The following is a 13553-nucleotide window of genomic DNA, read 5'->3' as shown; positions in this document are numbered from 1 at the left end:
AAATATTTGCTTTTGTTATTTTCATGTATGTGTTTTGGCGAATACGTTTGGTTTACAACTTAGTGACAATTTAATAATTGCCCCCCCACAGCATTTGGTTACCCGACATTTGTTCATTACGGGCAACTTTCAAAATTAATTATTTTTATCATTTACACAAATAATTGAGCCATGAAAAGGAGGAAAATAAGTCAACGTCTAGTGAACTTATGTATTTAATATATTTACATTTTCGATACATCGACTAAAAACTGTAAAACATTATACAATTAACAATAAACTTAAACTATACTTTATAATTCTATATAGATAGTTTAGCACTGGTATTACACAAACCGTATTTGCAGGCCGTATCAGAGTAAGTCTTAAGGGAGACTTACACTCACCATGTGTTGATGGGCTTACTGTAACTTGTAATATAAATAAGACCGCTGTCTTTTAGACAAACAAACAAATATATTAGGATTAATTAAATAAGAATGGACTAGTCTAAAATTTAAATAAAAAATTAAGAGTAATATTGTGGAAATTTTTGCAAAAAAACGTCACAGCTATATAATTTAACATATAAATTATAATTCCAACAAGAAACAAATCATACTGTATTTGGTAATAAGAATAATATGCTTTATTTAACGGAAAAGAAGCGTATACTTATGTTGAAAAAGCAAATGAACAATAAAGTATGTCATTTTGATGGTAGAAGCAAAGTGTTGGCAATGGATGGTATCGGCTAATGTATATTTACAGGTAATATTTTCAGCAGTATTCATACAGTGTAGAGTGAGTAAAACTTTGCTTAATATTTCTTGCGAATTACTAAAATTGTCAACTGTGTCGTTCGTTAGCAAAAATGAAGTTGCGAGCGCGACGGATTATTTGAACAACCGACGCGTCGTCTATAATTGGCAAGCTGAGTTGAACACTTATATGATTGAAAAAGGCCATAATCCTTTATATCCAGAACTTCTGCAATACTGCGATGATTCGTAAACTTCAGCAGCGCCAAACAGTGACTGTTACTAAATGCGCTATAGATCCCACGGAATTCTCCGATGAAATATCACGCTGACTATCTATAGATTGGGACAGAATGTACTAATCAATTCACTCATATAGCACTGCTTCAGTTCAGATTCTGTATTGTATCCCGACGAAACAGAGTGTGCTATTCCGTATGGCGATTCTTGCGGGAAAGTCGTAGTGCCGCAAATATGCCCCCCGTTTGATGCTCCGGAGTGTTGTGTACCGGATTCATTCAGGGATAGAGGCCGTGCCGTAATCAAACTCCACGTTTGACGTTCCGGCTTGTGATATTCCGGATGACGACTCTTCATAGATAGAGGCCGTGCCGTATATAAGCCCGACATTTGACGGTCCGGAGTGTTGTATACCGTATGACGACATTTCAGGCACAGCTGTGGTGATAAACGCTGGGAATGTGTATCATGTATCTGTTGGATCTGTGTTGAAGGGTCGAAGTCGCTCTATCAGAATCACTAGTTGTCAACAAACGGGGAGTTTCCAGAGAATGATTAACATGTTGTAGTAATGTTGCTTTTTAACTCATCGGTCTGTATTGATAATTCGAGTTTTCCCTCAAATATACTCTTACTTCAGCGATAAACTGATTTTTTTCTATTTCACTAAATAATTTCCACTTAGTATCGAGCCATTTCGATATTTCTGAATTGTATATCTTTGGTTTCTTTTATCACACCTTCCTTCGTCATCCCGTGGACCAAATCATAGAAGCGTTCATAGGTCTCTTTACACGCTCTATATTTCGAGAATGATGATGTGTCACCAGATTCTGAGAGAGCTGGTGCATAGTCGCTTGGTCCAGAGAACCCTTCGAACTGTTATTCGGAATCCTATTGTTGGCTCTGACTCCTTCCTAGTTCGTTTCCATAGATAATAGAGACTTTGGCGAATTCACTAAAACACTAAACAAACACTCACAACTTTGCTTTCCAAACTCATACTGGGGCACTATATATAATTTGATATAAGGCTAGGTAAAAAGTTATTAAACGATATACCTGCAGCAAAGGCGAGCAATTGAATAAACAAGTAATAAAAGCTAGATATAAAATTTTTGTAAACAAAAAATAAATTGTTATATAACATTACCACAAATAATAATTATGAATTTTATTTGTAATGTTATATTATTGTATACTATTAAGTAAAATGTCTATTTTTTGAACGTTTGTTAAATTGTTGGCGTTTGAGATGCGGCATTAATTTTTTACAGGCGTGTTACAAAGGGTATTTTTCTTAGAAGGCTTACAACAAAATGCAGTCTACGCCGACTGTCACTGAACAGATTAAAATATGTCAACGTCATATTATATTGTATTTCAAATCACAATACTGAAAAAAGCTTTAATTTAAATATATTTATCCGGAAATTTTTACATTTTAAGGAAATCTGTATTTATGTAGTTGAAATCTTAAGATATTAACGTTAACAATGGCCATCAAAGGTTTTGGTGGAAACTTTTCGTTTATAACTTAATTACAATTTATTTAATAATTGCACCGAAGTCAGGCAATTAAATTGGATGAAATTGTCGGGGCAAGTTTCAAAATTTGCATATAAAACAAATAAGTTTCAATATTATTTGCTATGTATACAGTCATATCCGTTAACTTATTTAACTTTTTATAAATAAACATATTAAGATTTTTCTTTGTACTCTGTGTCATTAGCCTGGCTAGTAAAAAGGGACCCTAATTTAAAAAATAATAGTTAGTAGCGACAGTCATATAGTGAATCCAGTGATTCTGGATCTTTACCCATACATGTTATAAGATGGGCTTCATCGACATAATATAGTAATATTATATTTCTACTTTTAAAGTATGAAAAATCGGAAGTATTTCAGCGTAAAAACCATTTAGTTTGCTTTTTAAGCACTAACAGAATACACTAACTAACATATTCTATGATCCTAAGTCGTAGAAATATGGAAGGTAATTGCTTATACGGTGTAATGGTTAGAGCGTTCAGCTTATACTTGAGGGTCGCGGGTTCGATTCCTGACGGAGGCAACGACTTGTTCTAGTTTTGGTAGAACATTTGTCAAATCACCTAGATTAGCTAGCGGACCCCGGGGTCTGAGGCGAATAATTGTTCCTTTATTCCTATTTTCCTCATACGGGCTGAACCTTTACTTGGCCTACCCATTCTAATAAAATAACTGCGTTATTTATTGAGTAAATATATAATACTAAAAAGAGATAAATTAAAATTATTTACAAAAAAATTTAACCGACTTGAACTGTGAAACACTGTAATTTTTTTAAAAACTTTTAGTTGCAGGATCTAATCCTGCTAGGGCATGGTTGCGAAATTGTATTTGTGAATAATACTCACTAAAAATCCAAGTTACCGACATAACTGAAGCCCTCAGATTCTAGAATGTAATTACAACATATTAAATGGATATTTCTATTATTGAATGTTGAAGACTATTAAATATTTTTAAAATTTAATTTAGCTTTCTTTCATAGAATGTATTCAAATAATACTGGGTAAAATATAAATAATAAACAAATAACTCTATTATATGATAAATTTCAATATATTTGATAATATTTATGCATGTTATTGGTTTTAGTTACCCCAATCTCTTGGATTATTAGTGATGAGTATTGACCTAAATTTGTTAACAGAGAAGATATTAGTAAGTTGTCGAATAAAGCATTTTTTATATATATATATATATATATATATATATATATATATATATATATATATATGAAATTTATTTATTTAATATTCAATGAGAACCAAATTTAGATTAACACATTAAAATTGCCTTCGATAATATACAAGTGTATAAATGAATTTTGTTTGTAATACAATGGAAAGTGACTGAATAGGATTTGTTACTGACAGATTATGCTGAGATATATACAATAGTTTTTTTGTAAAGTACAAAAATATGTTTTTTATTAATATCAATGCTTATTATTTATCTGTTGTTAAACCACTTATACGAGGTTATAATCGAATTAGGCGAGATAGAATTCACAAAATTCAAAGTATAATATTATAAAGACCATTGTTATTGATATTTATATTTTAGGTGATTATTCTAGCGGTCTACTTTTGTTGATTCTGCTGCTAAAATGTCGGTCACATCTTAAATTTTGCTTGGTCAGATATAACAAACAAAATGTTAAATCTTTTTGAGTCATTTCCGTTTTCATAACCTTTTTTAAAGTTCGGATTTTCATTTTTACCTGGATTTTATCTGGACTGGACCTGCTGTTTAATGTAGAGTTCGAACCACGATCCTCGGCATTAAACCCACCGACTGGTGAGTGACCAACTTGGGACCATCCTAGAAGATATCTGGTCTTACCCGGCCTGTTTAATGACCTGACTGGGATCACTTTTCTTGCCAGAATTTGCTCCATCGCCTTTTGGAGATTAGAAATATAAACAATTATAAATATAAATGTTCATCAATGCCTCAGCAAGATCGCAAGATCGAACGAATTAGTGACTGTCGTAACTGTAGGAGAACCTAATTAGGGTAGATGTCTGATATACACTGTGGACCTTCCAACTAGTGAGGTAACCAATAACTGTAACCTACGCTGATGGCAATGCCGTTTCAATGTATTCTGATCAAAAACTGTTTCATTCCAAATCTAATACCATCTGAATAATACTTGTGCTTTTACTTGGATCGTAGATTAACTTGAATGAAACATATGTGGTCCACGCGCAAACAGACGACAGCAGGCACCGCAGTGTAAATTGGTTATTGATGCTGCTATACAAATTCATGATCACGGCAATATGGTCAGACGGCATTGAATTATGGGGCAAAGCAAGCAACAATATAGAAATAATGGGATAACGGAAAGTTTCCAGAGCAACCTTTTAAGAAATAAGCTCAATATTCACCAGAATATGAACAATAGGTATCTAGATCTCGATGCGCAAGCAGTAAAGCAGGAAATAATACAAAATATAGAGTATTAGACCAAACTTGCGCAACATACAAATGAGTTGACACTAGCGATGAATGGAATAGGAGTACAATAGCAATAGCTCACTAAATTTATTAATGTTGAATAATAAAACTTATTTACACGTTCTATTAGATATATTGTTATAGAGTGTCGATATATTAAGATTCTCAATGATTATTAGTAATGACTGGTAACACAGTAAACATTTTTCTGTACTTTTTTTCTGCATTTGATTTAATTACTATCATAATATTTTCATAACTGTAATTATATTGAATTCACCTGATATCGATTCATCATATGTATATTAATACATAATTCCTTAGGTTTCCAGGATAACTACACTGTATGGCATTGTTTTTGTTCTTTAACATTAAATAAAATGCCTTTTTTTGTAAAATTTCATCTGCTGAACAAGAAAACTTTTTGTTGATTATTACACATTTGATTCTTTGTAACACGTACCATTTTGTATTGTGTTTTGTTAAGTATTGACTTATACAGCAAAACCATGTTATCTAGGATAATTTAGATTTACGCCAATACATTTGATTTAGTTTAATGCCAAGCTGCTTGCGTTTTGTCACTATATTTTTTTCCATGTTAAATGTTGATCAAAATGCATTCTCAGATATTTAACGTTATCCACTTGCGGGAGTTTATAATTATTTATTTTTACTGAAGGACAAGTTCTTCTATAAAGGGCGAATGTTACATGGGTGGATGTTGTCTCATTTGCTCTGTTACGCCATGTTTTCGAGTACAAATCGACTTTGTTAAGACGAAATTGGAGGTTTTTTGTGGCTGATATTGGATCCTTGTGTGATGATAAAACCGCTGTATCGTCAGCATATGATGCAACGGTAGCGTTTTTTTGAGGTCAGTAGGTCAGCTGTTTACAATAGATATAACAGTGGGCCTACAACACTGCCCTGCAGAATACCAGAATATATTGGATGGAGGTCATTGTATTCATCACCCAGTTCATGTTAAAATGTCTGTCTGTGAGGTATAATTTGAGTAGATGAAAGTGCGTATGGAGCAAAAACTTTTCCAATTGAACATGCAGTCCAGTATGCCACACATTGTCGAAGGCTTGAGATATATAGATCGTGATATATCGAGAAACGCAGAGGAGCAATATTCTTTATCATTACGGTTTTTATTAATGTTGTTGGCTAATCTATTTGTTTGTTTTGTTGTTCCGTGTTTATTACGGAAGCCAAATTGATGATCTGGAATAATATTTCTCTCTTCTATGATTATTGTATTTTAATTTATAGTTTTTCAAAAATCAATCATGAAGAATCATGATAATTTGAGCCATTTTCCAAGTGCTAGGAAAGTAATTTAGTCTTAACATGGCATTAAATATAAACGTTATTAATTTCATGCACTTTTTGAGAGCTCTTTTAGGATTCTTCCAGTAATTAGTAGTGCCTGTGCGTATGATATATGAGGATGTTGTGTTGGCATTAGATGAGTTAAATGGTGTAGACTGCCTTGGTGGCTGCAAGTTTCTTGTTTCTCTTAGTGATTGATAAAGTTTTGTTGTAAGCTTTATGGACTAGGCATCTCCTATAGTTTGCAGGATGGTCACCGTTACAGTTGACGTATTTGACTTTATCATCACTTGCTTTGCGCGTGCACTCCTCCGCATTTCACACATCAATATAGCTTGCAATAGTATGTGGTGGTTCACATTTAATGACATTGTGGTGCAGATATTTAATCTCATAAACATGCTTATTATTTTCTTTGGACTTCAAGTCAAGATAACAGATTGGCAGTGGCTCTTTTGTTGCATGATGTTTAATATTGTGTATATTTATAACTTCGTGGCCTGGTCAGCTAGGGTTGTTTCAATTGTGTTTAAATCTGTAGCCTGATGTAGTTGTTTTATGACGAATTTAAATATTATTTTGGACTGTGGTCGAAAAGTGTGTTATTGCGTATTTGTATTATCCAATTTCTTTATTGACACTTTGAAGTGTTCAGGGTCAAACATTTGAATCTTCATTGTTTCAAATCCGGTTTTTTTGTATTTTATAATTGTATAATTATTAATAATCTATCTTATATATTGTTACTGGGGGTGGTCTGGGAATTGTTTTTGGATGGTTTCTTTTGTTGCTCTAGGTTTCTGTCTCTTCCGTCAGGGCACTGAAACTATTGTTTGTTTGAATGGGTTTTTGAAGCCAATAATCTCTAATTTTTGTTTGTTTATGGACGACTTGTTCTTCCGGACTTCTTAAGCGCTTTTTGTTTGTAACGATATTCCATTCTGGCATTTGATGGATTTCGGTTATTGGCAGATGATCGTTCGGAGAGTGCGTGATTCCATTGATGAACCGATGGAAAGGTTTTGTGGATTAGCTATTATGTATTGAAACTAACCGTACTCAATCACTTATAAGTTAATTAAAATGTAAAGGTTTAATTTACATTTACGCGTCTCATATTTATATAAGAAAAAAAATTCCTAGAAGGTAGAGCCTTGTTTGTAAATAATACATTTTAGATTTCACGTTTTAAATCATGTTCTCACCCTATAATGGTGGAGACTGATTTTCACATTTTATGATCGGCACTTTTATAACAGCAATAGTAAGTTAGATGTTTGTTACTACAGAGCGTTCTGAAGGGTACCTCAGCACTCCACGGTAGATTGAACAGAACTGATTCGAAAAATGAATTAGAATATTTTGTAAATGTCTATGCCTGAGAAAATACATGAGGTTTTTAGTAATATCATGGACAAATTATATAATATAAATACTCATATTGGCGACTTTTTATATACATCACTACTAAATATCTTTTTATCATCATATTTTGCGGTGAAACGGTTTATACAATTTATGTAGTTTGCACAATTTATATAACTTATATATACAAAACGTAACAATATATGTTGTTACGGTAAGTACCTAATAGAAATTAGAATAATAGAAATCATCTATATATTAATCGGCTTAGCAAAAAATTTGCCTTCCATTTTCAGAAAAAAAAGACGACAATAAAATGACCCCACAATAGGTGTTGATTGGCTAGAACTACAAATGCGCCTTTGTTCTAATCTAGTATGACAGATTTCATAGCTACGTGTCCTTTTCTATGTACAAGTTGTTGTTTACAAGACTTGCGGTTAAGAAGCCATTTTTAGGTTAATTTTATATTCACATTATTAATATTATTTCGTTCATGTAATGTAATTGCTTATTATTTGATAGAGAAAATTGAAAAATGAAATATTAGTAAAATGTTACCATTTAATAACACTAATATTGTAGATTGTTATGGAACAACGGATATATTTTTATGCTAAATAATATGAAAATAGAACTTGTTTGAAGAAGGTAATAATGAAAAATGTTCATATTTGTATAAGTTTTTTGTTTATTTGTTATTTTACTTATATGTTTCTGATATTTCAAAGGATGGAAAAAAGCTAAATGTTTAAATGAAGCGTTATTAATTTGCAGGATAGTATAAATATAAGATGTACTTAATAGAATGTGGTTGGTGTAAATTGATAACATAGGATTTGAAGCTTTGTGTATTTGAAACATACACAAATAAAATATAAAAACACAGATTTGAATCACTCTAAGAGAACTTATCTGATCTCTTAATATTCACTTCTATGTTGTATTTCTTGTATGTATTATCTATTCTCTTATGATGCTATTTTCCTTATTTGGTTCTTCTGCTTTCCTCGTGTATTTTTCTTATAAGATTTTTTAAACTTTTTAAAGAGCCTTTGTTACATTATCTGAAAAAGAATTAGTACCCATTTCATCGTGCGTATGTACCAAATCCACATGCTTCACAGAGTACTCTAGACAGCTACAGACTTACTTATGCACACAAATCTTTCACACCCTATAATACAACGTTTTCAAACTTTTCTCACATATTTGATTGACATTTACATTGCATATTTTATTGTAGTATTTTATTTTAAATTTGCCTGAATGTTGTAGGACTGCATGGATTTTGTACATATCGTAAGTTGCTGTGTTTGGGTCCTAATATTTATTTTGTCCTGATAGTTACTAGCATTTGATTGTTCAATATCCAAAATTCTATCCCACACTTTCAAATCTATCAGATCATCAAACGAGTCTAATAGTTTTTCAGCTATTACCTTAGCATTCCTTCTTAGTGTATCTGTCTTTAAAATATTGTTCAAATATTGTATTACCATATTTGTATTGATTCCAGCGTTTTTTTTTTCGGAAATAATTAGTCCATATTTTTATTCTGTTCTCGTCTCATAAGTAAAATCTACAAAAAGAATCTAACCATAAAGTAATTATTATTATTACAGTAATTGTAGTACATACTTGTACAGAGAGTTTATAAATTTAACTTCATCAGACTCTTGTAATTTTGTAGTATAAAGTTCCATCAGCTGCATAAAGTTAGTTGGATCTATTTCTTTAATAATTTTTCTCATTTCTTCTTTCATTTCCGCACTTAGTTCTATTTTTCTTTTGCCTTAAACATAAGAAACTTGGTGGCCTGAATCCCATAATTTTATCCATAAACTAATTGACATGAAGCTTTTGATTAATTTTTTTAAGTTCGTTTAAAATAGGTAATCGTTCAAATAATAGACTGAAATAATTAAATATTCATAATTTTCCAAAGTGGGGAGAATATTTTGAAGTCTCCTTTTACCAACTATGTGTTTATCTGGACCGGACCTAAAGTTTAACGTGGGCTCCAAACCACGGCCCTCAGCATTAAGCCTACGGACTGGCGAGTGACCAACTTTAGAAATCACCCTAGAAGACATCCGGTCTTATCCAGCTTGGTTACTGGCGTGACTGGGATCATTTTCCTTGTCGGATTTTACATTCTTGCCTAGAACATTCACACATTTTAAACAATCACAAACATAAATTTACGACCATGCCCCAGCAGGATGCGAACCCGCGGCTATCACAACAATAGGAGGACCGTCCCATCTCCTTTACTACTGCACCACCAAGCCGGCAGTGGGGAGAATTATGCATTCTTTTATAAACGATAAGGTAATATTAATATACATTTATCTTTTACAATTGTACTAATAATGACTTTCTAAACATAATTATCGTAAACAATAATGCCTGCATAGAAAAGGACGCGTAGCTGTGAAATTTGTCGGGCTATATTAGACATTCGACATCTATTGTGGGATCATTTTACTGTCGTCTGAAGAAAAGGGGGGTACCTGGTGGCATGAAATTTGGTACGGTTAAAGCTTATATCGAGGAAGAATTTATAGGCCTAATGTTTTTGTGTAATATGCTCTACAAATAAATACACTCCAATAAAACGAAAAACGATCAAATCATGTAACCTGGTGCAGCTGTTAGATGTGTGACATAAAATACATAAATAAACCAAGCGGCAAAGTTTGGCTCGCCGGCAATAATGTACTAGGATCGAATCTCGCTGTGGAAAGCTTTTTTAAGTTTAAAAAATAAAATAAAGGACAGTACCTTAGAATTAAGTGAACCTTTCTTTTTTATATTTCAAACGATATTAAAACGAAAAGTTAGTGACAAAAACATTATTAAACGAAGTTATTTAATTTTAAGCAATGTTTTGTGTTATTTTCGGTTATTCCGGTATTGTTAGAATTATTAAAGAGTTATGGTAAGTTTAGATAAAAAACGATTAAGAATAGTATAGCCACGTGAAGTTATCTTTTACATGTTTTATATAGAAAATAAGTTAATGTTAAGAGATATAAAGCTGTGAAAAAAAAACTCGGCATTTCTCGACAAAGAAATTCACATAGATTAATAAAATTAGATAATAATAAGAATCGTGTGTATTCTTTACTTAAAAGACACTCAGAACTTCGAAATCATAATATTAATTTTATTTGATGTCTGATACTGTTATTAAATGATATGGTTCTGGAAACAGTATATCATTGTGCTAAAGGTAATTCTAAAGGTTGTTAAGCCTTCTGTAAATTTTAATCGGACTGACATTTGATTAATTTCATGTTTCATCAGCAAATGCATTTCTTAACAAATAAATTTCTTCAATAAAATAGTTTCATAGAATTTTAATTGTGACACATGCGATATAATACAAAGTAGAAAGCAATAGATAAATGAAAGCCATAGAAAAACAATGCCATTTTATTTAAACATTTAGGTAAATAGATAATTTTTTTTTAATCGGCATGATGTACTTATTGTTTTTGTAATATATATTTAAGGTTAGAATTATGGGTAAAAGATAAGGACTATATGAATACACAAATGAAAAATTATGCAGGATTTAAAATGAAATTTATTACAAATTTTGCATAGATGGAACAAATAGGAAAAATAGAAGAAATTATGAATTTTTAACGGTACATTTGTAAAAATTTTAAAAAATTGACAAATATTAAAGTTTTTAGTGATTAATGGAATAATATATGTGACTATATGACATTTTATTCTTTGAACTAGGTATACATTATTTTGATTATTTACTTTATAGACCTAAGTTTAATTTTATGTTCTGTTTAATATATAAAGAGTACCAACATAAAATAACAATTTAAAGCATTGATAAATATTAAGGTGTTTAGTGATTGATGCAATAAGATATGTGACTATAACATTTTTAATATGTTTTAATATATACATATCTATTATTTAAATTTTATATCAAATACTTTTCTGATCTTATATTCAAAATACCGCGAAAACAAATTTTAGTGACGTATCATTTTTAATTTTTTTAAGGTTTTATTATATTATAAAAGAAACGTGATTAATTCAATACTTTTTGGTCGAATTTCGACTAGTAGTCTTTGTAATAATTCGTGCTTATAAAATTTAAACAAATATTTGATTATTAGAGGTAATTATAACGTTGTTAAGACTGGTTATTGTATTAAAATAAAACGTGGAAAGCTGACTTAAATGAAATAAATAATCCTGTTTAAAATATTAAGACCAGTGAATTTAATCAAGGAGTATAATAATATTTTTATTTATGTAGAACACAATTGAAATTACTATAGGTTGTAATTGATACTTCTGAGCATTGGAAGAAACTACTAATATTAGCACGTTGTGTTAAAATAAATTAATTAAATTTTATAGGTACTTCTACGCTTTACGCAAACGCTTTTAGATGACCCACTCATGTTATTTTTGTAGGGAATAATTGACTTTATAAGGCTTCAGAAAGACCTGTAAGGTTTCGAGGATTCGAGTTTTTAGAACGAAATCAATGATAACTCCTGCACACACGACTAAAATATACTTTAATACAATTGACAGTCTTATATCCAATAAGATATTTAAATTGTATGTAAAATGTTCGTGAATATGGAAATGGTGGCAATAGCAGATGTGTTGTATTTTAAATACTTATTGTTAATAGCTATTTTAGTATTCTTTCCTTATTAAAGATGGTAAGTACACAGTTTTGCCAATTATACTCAGATTTTTGTTAAAAAAATATAATATATTATTTTATTTAAATTGTATTATATCTATTTATATAGCTTACAAGCAATTATTTATTTATTCATATATTTTGTTCGAAATAAATTTTTGAAATTAATTATTCTATATTATAAACTTGATCATATCTTTTATTTAATTATTAGCTAACTTAAATGACTTAAATTATTCTATACTTGTGAAATAAATGCAGATAATTGGAGTTGATAATTTTTAAGTTTAATATATTTTATGATTCAAAGATATCTAAAGCTGTATTTTTTATTATTGAGTTGATTTTGATGATTATGAATTTTAATTGGGTTAAATGGAGAAAATATATTATTAGAAGTTGAATTAAACCTGGCGAATTGAGATTTATCGATGTCTTGAATATGAATTTGTAAATAATAATATATAATTATATATATTAAATAATAAGATTATATAATAATATATATTAAATAATAAGATTATATAATAATATATATTAAATAATAAGAATATATATTATATATTGGTAATTTAATAATTTTTGAAAATTTAGATTTTTTTCTTAACTCTTAGGATTGATAGTAAATTATAATAAATAAAGCTAAAATGAGGTTATATTTGTAGATAAATTAGATAATATATTTTCTAAGTACATTTATAATTTCAGTATTTTTAATTAATATTACTTGTTTTTTATAAACCAAAAGCTATATCATGAAAATGCGTTTAAAATGTATATGCAATTTATTTTAATATATATGCTTTAACTTTGTTGAGAATATTAATAACTTTCATGAATTTAATAAATATTATTACATTAATACTTGCGATGGAATATTACATATTAGAAATATATTATTAGAAGTTGAGTTAAACCTGGCGAATTAAGATTTATGGATGTCTTGAATATGTATTTTTAAATAATAAGAATATATTATGATATATATTATATAATAATAATATATATTATAAATTGGTACTTTAATAATTTTTTGAAAATTTAGTTTGTTCTCTTAATTCTTAGGATTCATAGTAAATTATAATAAATAAAGCTAAAAATAAGGTAACATTTGTAGATAAATTAGATAAAATATTTTCTAAGTACATTTA

At 29.8% G+C, this 13553-nt stretch overlaps 1 protein-coding gene across 1 annotated transcript in view; it reads left to right on the top strand.

Moving 5' to 3' along the window:
- The first annotated feature begins 12400 nt into the window (after nt 1-12400).
- The window catches only part of LOC143193902 (lysocardiolipin acyltransferase 1), a 31774-nt gene continuing 30621 nt past the window's right edge, over nt 12401-13553 (top strand). The window contains exon 1 of the mRNA XM_076400342.1: nt 12401-12418. The gene's annotated coding sequence lies outside the window, so the exon portion shown is untranslated. The remainder of the gene's footprint in view (nt 12419-13553) is intronic.

Source organism: Rhynchophorus ferrugineus, unplaced genomic scaffold, assembly GCF_030347505.1.
Source record: "Rhynchophorus ferrugineus isolate W39M unplaced genomic scaffold, kcgeb_rfMv2 rfM3, whole genome shotgun sequence".
Lineage (NCBI taxonomy): Eukaryota > Metazoa > Arthropoda > Insecta > Coleoptera > Curculionidae > Rhynchophorus > Rhynchophorus ferrugineus.
This window is presented reverse-complemented; position numbering and strand designations above follow the sequence as displayed.